This window comes from Podarcis melisellensis, assembly GCF_964234715.1.
Source record: "Podarcis melisellensis genome assembly, chromosome: 4".
In the NCBI taxonomy this organism is placed as follows: domain Eukaryota; kingdom Metazoa; phylum Chordata; class Lepidosauria; order Squamata; family Lacertidae; genus Podarcis; species Podarcis melisellensis.
In genome coordinates, this window is record NC_138531.1 from 8,338,694 (window position 1) to 8,356,905 (window position 18,212).

Consider the following 18,212-nt stretch of genomic DNA (forward strand, 5'->3'; position numbering starts at 1 on the left):
CCACTGCCTCCTGCTGTTTGGTCAAACTCATGCTGGTAGCTTCGAGAACACTGTCCAACCAGCTTGTCCTCTGTCGTCCCCTTCTCCTTGTGCCCTCCATCTTCCCCAACATCATGGTCTTTTCCAGGGAGTCTTCTCTTCTCATGAGGTGGCCACAGTATTGGAGCCTCAGCTTCACGATCTGTCCTTCCAGTGAGCACTCGGGGCTGATTTCCTTCAGAATGGATAGGTTTGATCTTCTTGCAGTCCATGGGACTCTCAAGAGTCTCCTCCAGCACCATAATTCAAAAGCATCAATTCTTCGGCGATCAGCCTTCTTTATGGTCCAGCTCTCACTTCCATACATCACTACTGGGAAAACCATAGCTTTAACTATACGGGCCTTTGTCAGCAAGGTGATGTCTCTGCTTTTTAATTGGCTCAATTAAGAATATTTTTTCCCAGTCCAAAGGGCATTGGGAGGCGGGATCTCAGGTGGGGATGGAGGGGTTAAACCTGGGGTTGGCAAGGTTTACCTCACCTGGGCCAGTTCACTCCAGCAGAGATCCCTCTGTGGGCTGGATCGTGTGGCTGAGTGCACACGCCCACAATTTTCGGTGTCTGCGTCAACACAATTTTCAGCGCTGCGGAAGCGAGTCCCATGCCGCACTCGTTTAGCGCCTTACGCGGGGACTCGCTGAGTGGGTGGCTCAGTTAGGGGGTGGCTCAGGGGCCGGTTAAACAACCCCTGTGGGCTGCTTGTGGCTCATGGGCCTTAGGTTGCCTACCCCCGGGTTAAACCTGTGAGGAGAATCAGAACTTACAGGGTTAAACAGTTCTGAGTGACGTCTCACATTCTGAGGCGTGGCTATGTTCACAGAGGGGAGTGTTTCTCTGTGTGTCTTTTTTCTTTCGCTTTTGCCGAGAAGCGGAAAGGATGCCAGCCAATTTGCCGGGCTCAATTTACGATGTTATTCTACTCATTAAAGGCTATTCCCCATGCACTGAGATCTCCAAGAAAATCACACCCGCACCCCGGCACTTAGGCTTGAAAAGCTCCATTTTTAATACGCATATTGAGGCACAGGTATGCCCATATAGGAAAGAGGTGTTGTATAGTCCTTTATAGGTTCTATATAGCACTTTGAATTGGCACTGAAAATAAATTGGGAGGTGTGAGAGCGAGAAAGGGTTGAGGTTAGCAACCCTTGGCTGAAATATGTCCCCAACCCTGATATGTTTTGACATCTCATTGCAGCCATAGGGTTTCAGAGAGACTTCTGTCTACCCTCCCAGCACACGTGCTTGGCTGGGTACATAGCTAGCACACAGGGTCAGTTTGGAAAAGGGGAGGTGTGTGCCTTCGTCCTCAACCACCTTTTAGCCCCTAGGCTCACCTTGTTCACTGAAGTTCCAGAGCTATTGATGCCCCTGCTGTGCAGTGTCCGCCCCCAGGAGATTAAGCTTGCTCTTCATTGGTCAGTTTTCTACTCAGTCTGAAGAAGACAAATCTCTTTGTGCAAACATTTTGGAAGTAGTTAAATTGGTCAGATCCCTTCCTGCACACATGTATTACCGTTGTTGCTGCAAATCTTGAGGGTGATCAACAGATAATAATTGCCAATGATAATAACAAAAACTACAATGCTGTTTGGGGTATCCGCGTCAGTATAAGGTGGGAGGAGGGGAGGAAGAGTTTTAAGAGGGCAAATCAACACAGGTGGCATAAATGCTCAAAGTCTTGTAAAGCAGGGCTGGTGATATTAACTTCTTGAAAAACTGCAGTGTTCGAGAAAGCCATATTTAATTGAATCACTTGTAAAGCAGATAAATTATTGGTGTGTGGTTAAAAAAAAGCCATACCTTAGTAGCTAAGCTGATGACAGGATGCTGAAATGACATTTACTGGAAATAGTAGATTTATACTTCTCCTGTTATCATTTTAATTAAGCAAGTTTCAGCTGAGTGAATATGAATGGCGAGAAAATTTAGTAAATCTTTTGTCAAAAGACAGATTTACTATGGGAGGGGGAAAGACATGCATAATCAGGATAACAAGGAGGTAGTTAAAATCATGTCTGATGGGTTGTTTAGCAGCCATTGACTTTACAGCATAAGCAGCATTTTCATTAAGCATTCTGTTTAGTTCACCAAAGCCAATACAAGAGCCCTTCATGCACACCAGTTCATTACTTTATTGGGACCTGATAACAACTCATTCGCCATATATCCCAGATATATCCTTCTTAGAAACTGACCATGTCGTAAGTATTTCCTTGAGAAGTGTCTTTTTTTCAGAAGTGTAACTAAGAAACTTAATCTGGGTCAGGAACAAGTAAATCGTTCCTTTGCTTGCTATAACAGACAGGATTAAGATAGAGAAAAAAACCGTGTGTGAGAGAGAGATTACTACATTTCCCATGAGAAGAGAAGACTCCCTGGAAAAGACCCTGATGTTGGGAAAGATGGAGGGCACAAGGAGAAGGGGACGACAGAGGACAAGATGGTTGGACAGTGTTCTCGAAGCTACGAACATGAGCTTGACCAAACTGTGGGAGGCAGTGGAAGACAGGAGTGCCTGGCGTGCTCTGGTCCATGGGGTCACGAAGAGTCGGACACGACTAAATGACTAAACAACAACACATTTCCCATGATTCCTAACCATTGACCATGCTGACTAGAGCTGGAGTCCAACTTATTGGAGGGCCACAGGTTCTCCATCCCAGATAAAAACTAATTTCTTTCCCTAGTTTTATGAGAAATACCTCTGAATGAGATTCTGGAAACCCAATGCCAGTTGGAGATGAAACTGGCCCAGTGGGACCGATGGACTGACATTGTATAAAGAAGTGATATATGTGACTTTGGTGTTGTTACCCTTATAGCCCATGCTCTGAAGAGAGCCATTAAACTTCAGCGACAGTGTGCTGAGGAAGGCCAAAGTATTCAAGAGATGGGAAGTAACTGGCAAAAAGTCTGTGTAGTTGCTTTAGTTAATCCTGAAGTCCATCCTTGGTGACTTCAGATATTTTTGTTTTGGATCTAGTGATGTTGAAGAGAGAGGAGCTGGAGGTTAATAGATTCACATGCTGAAACACTCACAAAGGACCATTATAATTTGACTTAGTCTGACCTTCTGCATAATGCAGACAAGATATGCATTGAAAGGCCCCTGGAGCGAGCCCAAATTGTCTAGCGTAGCTTTGGAATAAATATCCAGACTTACTTTTGTAAGATACAAAGTTAGCCCTATGGGAGAAAAGTGGCGGTCTTGGAGAAAGTGTGAATCTGGAAGGAGTTTTAGTGCCCAGCAGTGAAATACAACCTGCAATGTAATCTAGTCTTGAGCATAAAATGATACATCTCGGTGGAGTGCGATTAAGTCTATTAACATCTTTCTTCTTGTTATTAGTGCACAAAACCATTAATAAATCTTTGACATAATTTCTTTAGACAGAGTGCACACACATTTTATGCCATCAAACCATAATGACTCTGTCATCTTTATCATGCTGGCTGTGTCTACGATCAGGACATTGTAAATAAGTTTGCTTTAAACTATGAGCCAGAAAATCAAGACTTCTATTCAATCATCCCTGGCTGAAAGATTTAATCACGGACAATAGCCATAAATCTCGCTTATATTCACTGTTGGGCAAAATCATATGCAGGTTTTCTCCACATATTTTGTCCAATTGCCTCTGTAGTGTCACAAGTGAACCCAAAATATTGCAGTAAATCTAATTATTGTAATTCCCCATTCTAATGGTATTTATGATGTTCTGTTTTCTGAGCTCCAGAAAGGAGCAACTGTATTGATGTTGTCTGATCAACTAGAGAGACTTCTCCAGCCTGAGTTTTCATTTTAATGATTTATGCCAAATTGCATCACTCGACTTTGATGAACAACTTTCTATCTCTCCCCTAACCAAAGTCAAATTATAGCCAAAAAGGATGTGGTCCACATAACACAGAGTACTCAACCCAGCAGAAGTTAGTTGCAGGTAAACCTGCAATACTTCGTATATTTACCTGGGAATTAAGCCACACAATGGAACTTGCTTCTGAATATTCTTAAGATCATGCTGTATGTGTAATCCTGTCCACACCTACCCCAAAGTAAGTCCCCGTGAGTTCAGTGAGGATTGCTCCTTGAACTGCTTAAGCTTAAATTAGGTGCATCCTTAGCTGGGCACAGAAAGCCCCCATCATGCATGAGATGAATTTATCTATTCTCTCTCAAATTGATGGGCATAGACGTGGGAAAATGTCCCGAGCAAACTTTTCCTTAGTTGCAGTTGGAATATATGATACCCATCATAATAGGATCAGAGCAGGTAACAACATTTATAAACTATTAGTAGTAACAGGTGGGATCTGAAGCAAGCTGCTGCATTGCAAAGGTAGGGCTGCCATATTTCGAACAGTGAAAATCCTGAAAGAAAAGTTGTTCATTTTTATTTTATTTTTGCAAAATCGCAACAGCACTGCTAACATGGGCAGCCATATGTCCAGATTCCCCCCCCCCCCCGCTGGCATTTTGACCATTTCTGTCTGGACACTGCTGCTGAATGCGGTATTCCAGATATGCCCAGGAAATTCTGGATGTTTGGCACTGTTCCAATCAGGAAGCCCCGTTCTCCTCTATTAAACTCCATTCTATTGCTCCTCCCTCCAGATTTTCTATTCTTCTCCCTCAGCCTGCCATGGCCACAGAGCATGCGCCGTTCTCATTGCTTGATTTTTTATTCAAACCCTTTATGATTTTCACATATCCCCCCTCAAGATTGTAGGGCAGTCTTCCCTATCCTGGTGCCGTCCAGATGTGCTGGACTGCAATTCCCATCAGCCACCAGCCAGCATGGGCAATGGTCAGGGATGACAATGATCTGTTGATTTGTGAATTGCCTCCCAAGTTTGCTTCCCAAGGTGATTTACAGACACACCCTTAGAAATGGCTAAATTGATTTAAAAACAGTACAAGAACAACTGAGGATAGGTTTACAAAACAACACAAAGTGAACCCCCAGGGCAGAGGCTTTTCATTTACTAAGGCTGAAAAGGTTTGTCAGGACACAAAAACACCTTCGTTTGCATTGCAACAAAGGATACTATTCCACAGCATAGATGTCAACGTTCCCCTTTTTTTAAGGGAAATTCCCTTATTCTGAATAGGATTCCCCTTTAAAAAAGGGAAAAGTTGACAGAACAGGGGTAATCAGCTCCAGGTTACTGTGGAGCGAGCTTCTGATATTATGGGAAGCTAAAGGAGAAACTCTCCCTCAGAACCCAAAGACCTCCTGGGTACGTAAGGAATATGGCAGTCTCTCAAATAAACTGGTCCTGAACTGGGAAGGACCATGTGTGTTAGTAACCAAAATCTTGAAAGCAATGGTGCGAGTTTTAGTCCAGAACATTTGGAAGCCATCAAGCTGGGAAACACTATTGTAGGATATATTTAAAGTCCAGTGTAACCTAGCCCTTAATTAATGAGCCGTGAGTGCTGTTTTACTGTCTTTTATTTTATTTAGCTATATTAATATAGGAAGAGCAGAGAATTGACACAGACGATAAAGGCTCGGGCTCTTGAGCTCTGCCTCCTAATATATTGTGTTGAGCTTGCTCTCTTGCTGATTTTATAGCTGTGCTTGGAAGAAACAAACAGAATTACTGCAAAGGAGAATGAAACCCACTGTGTTTTTATGGGACTTGCAATCTTAGATGTTGTTTAATCTTTATGAAATTTTAAAATCTTTTAGCAAATTAAAAGAGGGAGGGAACAGAGGAGGGATCTGACAAGGCTTAAGCACTGAAAGCCAACCTACGTCTTCAGTGCTAGGAATCTGGTGCACTTGAAGGTCAGGTGAGAAATTCAAATTTTCATTAGCAATGCACTTCACTGAAGTTACCATTTTTCTTAAATTCTGGAGGGCAGAGAGAGAGAGAGCATATCTAAGCAGAACTATTGGGGGAAAGATATATCAATGTTTTGCAGTAGAAATGTCTGGGAAAGCGATAAAGGCTGGAACAACGAGGAACCAAATACAGTGAAAAGTGTCAGCCAGGTTGGTTGAGTAGATCTTGGTAAGGATAGTAGACAAACAGAAAGGGAAGAAAGAGAAACTGGGACATTGCACTGGTTTTAATTGGAATTATTCTAGCCTATTGACCAAATTCAAGAAGGGAGGCAACTACTGTTCTAAATTGCTGCAGCAATTTTTTATTTCCGGTTTCTCCAAATATGCAAAAATCCCATATTTGCGTGGACAGGCGGAGTCCCCAGATCCCGCACGGTCCCCCCATCATGTGGAATAACGACTCAAGACAACGTGCTATGGGATTAAATTGGCCACAACTTTATTAAATTTCAAATGTGAGTAGACCTTGGCTCAGGCATTGGGCGTTCTCCCTCCCCAGTCGCCAGCCGGGGACCTAGGGAGCATCAGGGTTATCCAGTGGGGGGGGGGGATGGGCCGGCTCTGGAGAACATATGTTCAAGCAGAGATAGCCGCCCCCATTACGCCACCACCGCAGGGGAGAGCAATGACGACCTTTTGGCGTACGGTCAAAGCCTCCCTTCAGAAACCCCTTTAACGGGGAACACTGGTATCGCTGCCGCAAAGAGGAAGATGGACTAAAGGATTCCGCCCAAGGCCTGATACCGCCAAAATTGTGACATTTTGCTATGGGAAAGGCGAAACCTGCCAATGCAGGGAAATTCCTTTCCGGCCTTTTAACAGCGACCTTAACGTAGCAGCGCCTGCATACCTGTGAAGAAAAGTTAACCTGCAAAATCTGTGAGGAAAAATTAACCTGCAAAATAAGACATTAACTGAGGGTGGGTAGGGTGGGAGAAGCTCTGGAGCCAAGTGAGGATTCCCAGGTAAGATCCTCCCTCTATTGTGTGGGCAGGTAATCCCTCCCCTACCTGGCCTGGTCTCCTTGGCAACACTTCCCCCAGGTGGGATTGGACAACTGACTGAGGTAGGCGGAGACCTCCAGGTATCCCACCTGAGGGAAGGCAAAGCCAAGCCTATGCTGTTGGAGCCGCTCCAGATCTAGGGGCTGCACGCGTCCACGCAAAGGGCGCCCCCCCCCCGTTTTAAGCAGGGAGCGGTCATTCTGCTAAGATGCAATATCAGAAGACCACAAGAGCATGCTGGATCAGACCAGTGGCCCATCAAGTCTAGCATCCTTTTCTCATAGTGGCCAACCAGATGCCCTTTATGGGAAACCTGCAAGCAGGATTTGAGCACAAGAACCATCTCCCCACCACACCACCCCGGTTTCCAGCACCTGATATCCAGCAACCCATTTTAAACATATTCTTCTTCTAATGTTAATATTCTTCTAAATGTGGCTTCATGTGATAGAAAACAGCAGAACCACGACATTCAACTGTTAAATAGATTGTCTAGGTTTTTGACCACTGTTACCCAACTAATGAAAATCCAGTGGGCATTATCCATTCTGTGTGTCTAGTGACAGGATTCCCATAGACTGTCTCCTGCTCTCTCTCCTGCTCTCCCTAGATGGCGCTTAGCTCACCCATGTAATACTGGGCACATAACTGCCCTTAGTGGGATGTTTGGCTGTTCTTCCCATATTAAGATCCAGTCACTTTACTCTCCTAGATCTATAAACATGGCTTAGGTAAAGGTAGAGGGACCCCTGACCATTAGGTTCAGTCGTGGCCGACTCTGGGGTGTCGGCACTCATCTCGTTTTATTGGCTGAGGCAGCCGGTGTACAGCCAGCATGACTAAGCCACTTCTGGTGAACCAGAGCAGTGCACGGAAATGCCGTTTACCTTCCTGCCGGAGCGGGACCTATTTATCTACTTGCACTTTGTTGTGCTTTCAAACTGCTAGGTTGGCAGGAGCAAGGACTGAGCGACAGGAGCTCACCCTGTCGTGGGGATTCGAACCACCGACCTTCTGATCGGCAAGTCCTAGGCTCTGTGGTTTAACCCACAGCGCCACCCGTGTCCCCATAAACATGGCTTGCTCTTGCTCAAAAGGAATGGCTTGTGTGTGGTGTTTCATCCACTACAACGGTTCTTAGATGAGATCCCCCCCCCAATCTCTCTCTCTCTCTCTGTCTCTATCTCTAATTTTTATTAATTTTCCATTTAAACATATATAATCACATCATTATTATCCACTTTACTTCTTTGGCTCTTTCGAGCCTGTCAGCTTCCTTCCCTCCCACCTCTTGACTTACAAATGTAACCTTTATATCACAGCATTTCATATATTTTCCAATTCTAATATAACTCATTACAAAATATCTCAAAATCTGAATAAATGTAGAAAGGTAAAAAAATTCTCATTACAAGTCTTCACATAACCCTACTAGTGTTGTTAATTGCTTACAATGGTCTTTCAAATATTGTATAAATTTACTCCAGTCTTTTTGGAATACTTGATTGTGCTGGTTTTGAATTTTCCCCGTCAGCTTCGCCAGTTCCGCAAAGTCCATCATTTTCACCTGCCACTCTTCTTTTGTTGGTACTTCTTGTTGTTTCCATTTGGGGGCTATAAGGGTTCTTGCCACTGTTGTTGCATACATGAACAGTATTTTATCTTTTTTTGGTATCTCTTCATTAACTATACCCAGTAAAAAGGCTTCTGATTTTTTAAACAAATGTGTTTTTAAACATTTTCTTTAACTCATTATATATCATTTCCCAGAAAACCTTTACTTCTTTACAAGTCCACCACATATGGTAAAATATACCTTCCTTTTCTTTACATTTCCAACACTCGTTAGATCTTGTCTTATACATTTTAACAAGTTTTGATGATGTTAAATACCATCTATACATCATTTTCATCACATTTTCTTTAAGTGCACTGAATGCAGTAAAATTAATAACTTCCTTCCACAGCCTTTCCCAAGCTTCTAACTGAATATTATATCCAAAATCTTTAGCCCATTGTATCATCCAGTGAGATCCTATATTATACTGCTGATGTTTCTCTGTAAGTGGAAATCATTAAATGAGTTGTTATTGCTTATACACTTGGGACATGGAACAAATGTTGCAGTGTAGCCAACCTTCTTTAAGAGGAGTGCTATTGCTCAAGACTCTGGCGATCCTGGAAGATGAGGCTTATAGGGCTGTTCAGGGATATTTGGGGTGGGATGTTGAGAAGAAGCACTGAAGGAAAGGGCATTTCTCTTCCGCTTGTCTTCTGAGGACGTCTCCAGCTGCATGGCTCACAGAGATGAATGCCTGAACCAGGACCAAGTGTGTGGCAATCTAGTGAGAATATACATGCCTGTGCCAATTAGTCTGAAATGTGAGAAATCAATACATGTGCAATTCAGCTTTTAGCATTGTGGCTATATTCTGCAAGAAACAAAGACTTGTATCCTGCTATTTTGTTTTTTAAAAACAAACAAAACAAGCAAAGCAAAGAATGCACAGTTGGGCCACCTTGTTCAAACCTGGTTTGGTACCTAGAAATCACTATGGTTACATACCTCCCCTCCACTTTTTTGTACCAATACAATGCTTTCCTTATTTTTATTTTTATTTGCTTGCAGTAGGAAGCTTGGGTAGGAAAAGGCTGTGCTACTTTAAAATAAATGCTTTCTGCCTCCTTGGAGGTTCTACTGTTCGTGCAGGGAGTGTATAGAGGCCTGTTGTTTACCGGGACTTTGAAGTTCTACTCAGGCAAGGTAGAGACTAGAGCGCTCCCAAGAACCAGCCTTGAGGCGTGGGTGTGGAGTGGGGGTGTTAATCCTTCAGAAGGCAAGAATGCTTTGTGAGAAGCTGTATCTTGAGGCTTTGATGTGCTGTCTGCAGAGAAATCCTCAGATTAGTAATTCTGCAGGCTGCAGAACTTTTCTCTTCTGCTAAAGGTTTGACTTATCCTCGATAATTAAAGGAAAGTGGCAATTTCTGATTAAATAGATGGTTCCTAATCCTAATTCTCTATTGTTCCAAAATGTTTATAGTTCCTTCTGAAGAAATGTATGAAGAACATGCTAAACTAGAGGGAATGGGGAGAATAGAAATATTCACAAGGAAAGATGGGATGGGAGGGAGGGAGGTCTTTTCTGAAGCCCATGTTATTTTCACATTTATGCCTTTAAAAAAGGTAAAGGCACCCCTGACCATTAGGTCCAGTTGCCAATGACTCTGGGGTTGCGGCACTCATCTCGCTTTACTGGCTGAGGGAGCCGGCATTTGTCCGCAGACAGTTTTTCCGGGTCATGTGGCCAGCATGACTAAGCCGCTTCTGGTGAACCAGAGCAGCGCACGGAAATGCATTTCACCTTCCCTCCAGAGTGGTACATATTTATCTATTTGCACTTTGATGTGTTTGCGTGTCAATACCCCTCCCCCCCCCAGAAATAAAGACACAGGAGACGTTGATTAAGTTAATTGGGCATGAAAAGGCCACAACTTTATTGATTAGAGAATTGAAGGTATTGGCCTTAGGCATTGGCACCTATCCACTACCCGGCATGGTGACCGGGATGGGTTAACACGAACCGTGGGGGGTCCTGTTGAAGTACGCCAACTAGGATCCCACGGGTGTCACCGCTCGGGGGCGTGCCGGAGGCCCTTACCTTCCCAGGTTTCGGACAAGACAACGCCCCCCGGAGTCCTTTACCGGACTACCCCTTTTCTTGGGGAAGGTGATGGCGTACCTTCCCCCCGATCCATTTGCATAACAATTGAACCCCCAGCCAATGCCTAACCGCCAATACTAAAGAAAGTTGTGACGTTTGCTACGAGGTAGGCGAAAAAACCAAAAGGCCGTAAGTTCGCCAACTTGGAAAAATTCCTACCAGGCCCCTTGCGGCGACCAACCGAAGTCCATAGCAAGGTCATATCTACCTAAGCTAACCTATACCTAAGGGTGGGTGGGATGGGAAAACGTCTCAGCTGGCCAGGAGTAAAGAGGGTGGTCCCTGGGCGTGCCTGGCCTTAAGTATGCCAAGGCCACGCCTCCCCCAGCCGGCCGATTGGCGGACGGGTGGAAGGCACGCCCAGGGATTCCCCCAACTCTCGCGGGGGCAGCAGGCCAGCCCCCGCGCTTGGGGGAGGGGCAAGACCGCAACCCCCTCTCTTCCCCCATGGGGTCAGAAATGGCTTTTCGAACTGCTAGGTGGGCAGGAGGAACGGGAGCTCACCCCATTATGGGGATTCGAACCGCCGAACTTCTGATTGGTAAGCCCTAGGCTCTGTGGTTTAGACCACAGCGCATCCCTTATTTATACATGTAACATACATTTAAAAGAGAGAAAGGGGGGGGGACCTCCAATTTGCTATTTAGAAACAAATCGTTCTAATAACAGATAAACAGTGTAAGGGCAAGCAGGGAGCCTGATAGGGAGACAGGATATGAGAGGAAATAATTTCTATGGAAGAGGGTCTCTACAAACTACCGTTAAGAACAGAAGGGCCTTACTGGATCACATTGGCTAGATGCCTGCGGAAAGCCTTCAAAAGAACTGTGGTGGTCCAGGGGGGAGGTTACCGTGGGGCGAGGTCCAGGACCTGAGTTGAGGGTCGGCAGACAGTCCTCCTCGGGCGAAGCGGGGTCCACAGCGGGAAGCCGGGCAAGGACAGGAACTCTGGGGGAAACAGGACTGGATGCTGGCCGAAACAGCTCATCAACGACGTTGCTCCCGCAACCTGGGACCGGGCTGACTGGCCTTTATCTTCTCTGAGGCCAGGGGCGGTCCCGGTCCCCAGGAGACCCGTCTCTCCTGGCCTTAAGGCGAGCACTCCTCCTGGGAGAAACCAGTTCCCTTCGCCTCTCTGCCCTGAGCCTCTGCAGTTCAGGAGAGGCTGAAGGGTTACTGGGCCCAGGGGGAGACTCACCTGTAGGCACTGAGTCCTCAACCACCTCTGGAGCCAGAGTGGATTCACCTGGTGCCTGCTCCTGAGGATCCGGCACAGGTGCAGGCGCTTCAGAATCAAGGCCCTGCCCCAGTTCAGCCAGCCCTGGAGGCGGGGACTCCTGTGCAGGCTGGGATTCCTCCGGTTCAGCCTCTGAATCGGATTCCCAGGCCATCACAAGAACCCTTCTAAAACAACCAACCAACCAGGGGATGACCCCCCCATACTTTTCCAAATGTAGTGGTAATACAGGACTGTTGATGTGTTCTGCCTTTATACTACCAGGGAAGCCCGGGAGGGAACTGGGTTTGAAGGTTTGGAGGAGATGCTTGGCTTGGTGTATGTAACACAGAATGTGCATCCTTTGAGCCTCATGTGACCTATACAGATCCTTTTATTGTGAGGACACATTTAGTTAAAATTATTAGTCTGTGAAATCAATATCCATCTGTACTGCAGTGCATGAAGTGAAGTGGTGACAGTACACTAAGGCAGTGGTTTTCAACCAGTGTGCTGTGGCACCTTGGGGTGCCTTGAATGATGGTCAGGAGTGCCGCAGACAAAACTGGCCTCTGCCCCTCTTTCTGTCCCTCCTTCCTCTGATGCCCTCTCACGTTTCTGCCTCCCAAAGGCTTGCACAGCTGTTTGTTACAGCTGCTCTGGCTACAAGCTTTGTAGGCGAATGGTGCCTCTGGGGCTGGTCAGGGGGTGCTGGTTACCAGGAATTGAGGTGGCCTTTGGAGCAAGCAAGCAAGCAAGCAAGCAAGCAAGCAAACAGGAAAGGGAGTCCAGCCAGCCAGTGAAGATCCTTTAGGACCAGTGTTATATGGTCCTGGCAGCCACTCCCAGTCACCAGTCTAGCTGCCGCATGCACTGCTCCAGTGTGATAACCAGCATGCACCGCTCCAGTAAGACAGTCTGTGGGCAGGTAGGGTTTCAGCTGTTGTACCATATGGAGACATCTGGACACAGAATTGACCTGTGCACACCTGGTCCTTCAGGGGCACAGTTACCCCATTCAGGACCAGTAAGACCCCCACCCCTCTGTCCCTCAAAAACAATACTTTTATCCTGTCAATATTCAACTGCAACCTGTTAACCACCATCCATCCTCCCAGTATTTGCTATGTTGCCCTTGTAGTCTGTGTTCCTTAGAGGAAAATACACAATAAAAAACTCAACCCTTCCGCAAAGACTCTCCTCCCTGAAAGAGAGGGGAGTGGTTGTGGGCGGGAGCCCGAGCACCGCCCAGCAGGGGGCGTTACCCCCTGCCTCCAGCTCACCTGGCTGGCGCTCACGCCCCCCCGGTGGCTACCCAACCAGGTGCCGCGGTGGGGGCGTGTTCAGCAGCCTTTTGCTGCAGCGTCAGCCTTTCCCTGGCCTCATTCCTCATTCCTCGTCGTCGTCCCGTCGCGAGTCACCCACCCTCCACTCCCTTTTAGTTAGGGCTTAGGTCATTGGCCTTGCGATGGACCTTAGGTTGGTCGCCCTGGTTGCCCGGGGGGCCTGGTAGGAGTTTTTACATTTGGCATTAGGCTTTTGGGTTTTTTCGCCTACCTCGTAGCAATCGTCACAACTTTTGTGGTATTGGTGGGTAGGTTAGGCATTGGAATAATGTGTTGTGGTGTCGAAGGGCTAGGTGTGGCCATCGCCTATGCCTTCAATTTTTAGGGGTATTCCGTTAAAGGAATCTGGCGGTCGTGTATTCTGTCCGATGCCTGCTTGGCGGGAGGCCATGGCACGACGCGCGGTGACAGCAGGGGTGAGCCTATAGTTGAATTAGCATCAACAGGTGATGAACCCCTGGTGAATAAACCCACTTGTTTCGATCCAATGCCTAAGCCAATACCTTTTCATTGCTGTAATCAATAAAGTTGTGGCCTTTTCTAGCCCATTAACCTTATATCACGTGTCCTTGTGTCTTTGCGGGGGTCGGGCCCTCGAACCACAAAAGGGTAATAAGACTATGCAGTTGCCTTGGTTTCTATTAGGCATGTCCTGGGCAACTTCAGGTAGTTTTTGTTTTGGTTCTAATGATGCTGCAAGAAAGAGAGAATAAGATTAATAGATTTGCATGCTTAAACAGTCACAAAGGAACGGTGTGCTCTGATTTCATCTGACCTGCTGAATAATACAGATGAGAAGATGCACTGAAAAGTCTCTGGAGCAAGCCCATGTTATTTGGTAGGTTTAGAATACATATCCAGATCACTTACGTAAGATATAAAGCAAAGTCCTCAGATACAACTCTGCTACCTTACTTGGCCCAGCTGAAAAACATGCCATTCATTCATTTTAAAAAAGCCTTAGAAAGAAGCTTGGAGCTTGGGAGGATTTTCTCCATATAGTAATTAGGAGAAGGCTAAACCACAGAGCCTAGGACTTGCCGATCAGAAGGTTAGCGGTTCAAATCCCCATGACGGGGTGAGCTCCCGTTGCTCAGTCCCTGTTCCTGCCAACCTAGAAGTTCGAAAGCACGTCAAAGTGCAAGTAGATCAATAGGTGGATCAATACCTCTGGCGGGATCAATACCTCTGGCGGGAAGGTAAACGGCGTTTCCATGAGCTGCTTTGGTTCGCCAGAAGCGGCTTTTTTAATAAAAAAAAAATATTTATTAAGAGTTTAAAGATTACAAAAAAGAAAAAGAATTGAACAAAACAATACAATACAATACAATACAGAAACAAAAACACTACATATGCACTAATCTTAACAAAACAAAACAACAATTAAAAACACATCTAATAACTTCAATATCTTATCTTTCATTTACTTGTTTCAGCGACCTCCTCACACCTCCCTTTTTTGTATTCCACTTCAGTTAACTGTTTCAGCAAATCCTTTCCATTTTCCTCAGTTTTCTGTCCTATAATTTATCTTAACACATTCTAACCTTATTTTCCCCTTTAATCCATTAACAATCTATTTGTACTTAATTCTTTGTAACATTTCTGCTAAAGCCATATAACTTCATTGCAGCATCTTTCTAACATTCATTAATTTTACAGTATTTCTGTAAATAATCTTGAATTTTTTTCCAATCTCCTTCCACCGACTCTCCTCCCTGGTCTCGAATTCTGCCAGTCATTTCCGCCAGTTCCATGTAGTCCATCAACTTCAACTGCCATTCTTCCCGGGTGGGTAAAGCAGCTTAATCATGCTGGCCACATGATCCGGAAGCTGTACACCGGCTCCCTCGGCCAATAAAACGAGATGAGCGCCGCAACCCCAGAGTCGGCCACGACTGGACCTAATGGTCAGAGGTCCATTTACCTTTAACCTCCTATAATGGTCCTTCAAATAAACACAGTGAAACCCTTCTTAGGTTGCAATCGTTATGCACGCTGACATGGATTTAAATCCCATTGAATACAACTGTATTACTTCAGAAGAAACATGCATAGGATTCCACTATAAATGAAGCAACTGTGATCTATGTGTTAGAGCACTGGATTGCAATGTTCAAGGCAGCCTCGCCACACAGAAGTGTCAACTGGGGTCCCCTTTTGTTTCTGAAGCAATGTCTAAACAGCTTATAAGATTCTGAGAACTGGTCCAGAATGCAAAGTCAATTGATGCAAATTTTTGCCCAGGCCTGTCAAACTTTATCATTGAACTGAACTTAAATTGTACTGCAGAACGTGCCTGAAGGAGGAGATCACCTTCCAGTACCTTGTATGGCCCATCCACAAAACTCTTTTAGTTGTTGGGAATGTAGGACCAGGTCTTCTCTGTGGAAACACCCAGATGATGGCATTCTGTCAGTTATATGGATCCCATCATTGATGACTTTTATGTGGGCTGGAAAAAAGTTTTATATTTTCCTTGTCTTTTTACTCTGATCTTTTAAAATTTTAATACCCTGTTTTAATTCAAGTGAAACTCAGTATAAGGAAGCTTTATAGAAAAATAAAGAAATGGAACATAGCTACATTCTTCTGTGTAGTGGTAGATATTCAGTATTTCTCAGATAACTTCTGAGAAGTTCATGCTCTTATTTCTGATCTCATTCATATTCATCGATGAATAAACTTCTGAAGAATTTCAGACTTCCCCAGAACACATTTTGAAAACCACTAGGATTTTGATTCAAAGTAATTTGTTTTTCTTTCAGATTTGGGCATTGCTTCGCGGCTGGGTCTTCAAATGTGGTGAGTTTTGACATGGTGGAACAGTTGATGGGTAGACATTTTCACATAAGCTGACTTCATCGCTGACAATTACATGAGACCTCAACCATTCTCCATGACCAAATGTTTAAGCTAGCCTTCAGGTTCAGTTCTGTAGGTTTTCACTCTCAGCTTCGGACATTTCCTGATTTTAGACTGGGCTATATAGCGTCTTGGCACGTTTTTGCTTTATATCTATCACAGTAGTACTTCATTGTCAAAACATAAATATCTTTTTAAAGTATTTGATGTGCCTCCACTTGTCTCTGCAGCTGTTTTTCTACTACTTCCTTGAACACAGGAGCCTATAAAGTAATTTGGAATATTTATTTGCCTCTCAAAATGTTATATCCTATTTCCTTATAATTCACTGTAGATTGAAGATGAGAAAAGTACCCTCATAATAAATGGCAGACTTATTTTAAAAGTACTCTTCAGAATTATAGGGTATCAAAAAGCATTTGGAAGTTCTCTTTGTGAAGAATAATCATTTCTCCAGAGTGACACCAGATAACTTAATTTACATTACAAAGCCGAAGTCTGAATTACTGCTCAGTCCACAGAACAAACACAGTTGGGATATATATATATATAGTTTTTAATTTAAGTTTTTAATTTAAAAACTTGTTATATTTCACTTCTGAGCAGTAATCAATACTTTAAATACAGACAGAAAATCAAGACATATTAAACAGAAACAATAACAAGCAAATGGAAGGTGTTCCTCTAGGAAAAATCAGTATGAATTTTAGAGTAAAATGATTCTGGTTGCAAGAAAGTTAACTAGGCTCACACAATTTATGACCCCCCCAAGCTGACTGAACATAGTCCACCAGCTGTGGACTATGGCTGCCTGCCAGGTCCTGCTAACTCTTCTTTTTTACCAGTCTCAGGCAGGCAGCCCCTGTTGGGCTACCATACATGGTGGGATTGAAAGAGACTTTAGAAAGCAGGCCTGGAAAGAGGCTGGCACTAGCAGACAACTGACACATTATACATCTAGGTTTTCCCTGACATTACCACAATTTCAAAGGCGGAATTGATGTTCAGGAGGAATTTCAAAAAGGTGGTGCTTTGTCCTGGATCTTAGGCAAGTCAATTGAAAAATCGTGTTGGGGGAGGGGTTCCCCTAACAATAAAAGCTCAACAATTTTGGGGTGTCCTGGTTTTTACTTTTGGAAATATGGCAACCCTACATTATGCATCAGTTACAGTTTGTATGAATGGGCTTCTTGCGCAAGCCGTGTAACATTTGATTTGTTTCTGATTTGATGTGATATTTGCATCCCATTTTCCATTGGAGAAGGATACTGTCACAAGAGGCATTGTCATCTTACATGACCAATGGAGAAGCACTGCCCACAGATTCTGCTTGAGTTACTCAGGACAAAATAATGATAAGCCAGTTTAAAGGCATCTGGAGGAAAGGACAGGTTGGGCTGCATGGCATTTTGTTGGAATCTATTACAGCTTTTAAATCAAGCAGGTCTTCTAATCATGTCCCTCTTCAACAGGCAGGACTGGCCCACCGATGAGGTAGAGTGAAGCAGGTGCCTCAGGCAGCAGAGTCTCACCGGGAGCTGCCCCTGTGGGCACTGAACCCACCCCTGCCAACACAGAGCTTGCACAAGAGCTCTGTGACATTTCACCAGAAGCCTGCTAGGACATAGTTCTGTTCCACCTTAAAAGGGAACAGGCATGACTGTTGTGTGTCACATGCCTGTTTACTTCCAGCACTTGCTGGGAACTTCCGTTTTGTATATTGCTTTTGCTGTTTTGCTGGAGATGAAGGGAAGCAGACATGTTTTCCCTTTGTTCCTGAACTATGCTGAATAAATGCTGTAAATATGCTTACACATGGCTCTGTTCGCCACTTCTGTTGTGGAAATTTATTCACTCTGCTAATTAGCATGCTCGGTAGCTTCATAGAATCATAGAATCATAGAGTTGGAAGAGACCACAAGGGCCATCGAGTCCAACCCCCTGCCAAGCAGGAAACACCATCAGAGCACTCCTGACATATGGTTGTCAAACCTCTGCTTAAAGACCTCCAAAGAAGGAGACTCCACCACACTCCTTGGCAGCAAATTCCACTGTCGAACAGCTCTTACTGTCAGGAAGTTCTTCCTAATGTTTAGGTGGAATCTTCTTTCTTGTAGTTTGGATCCATTGCTCCGTGTCCGCTTCTCTGGAGCAGCAGAA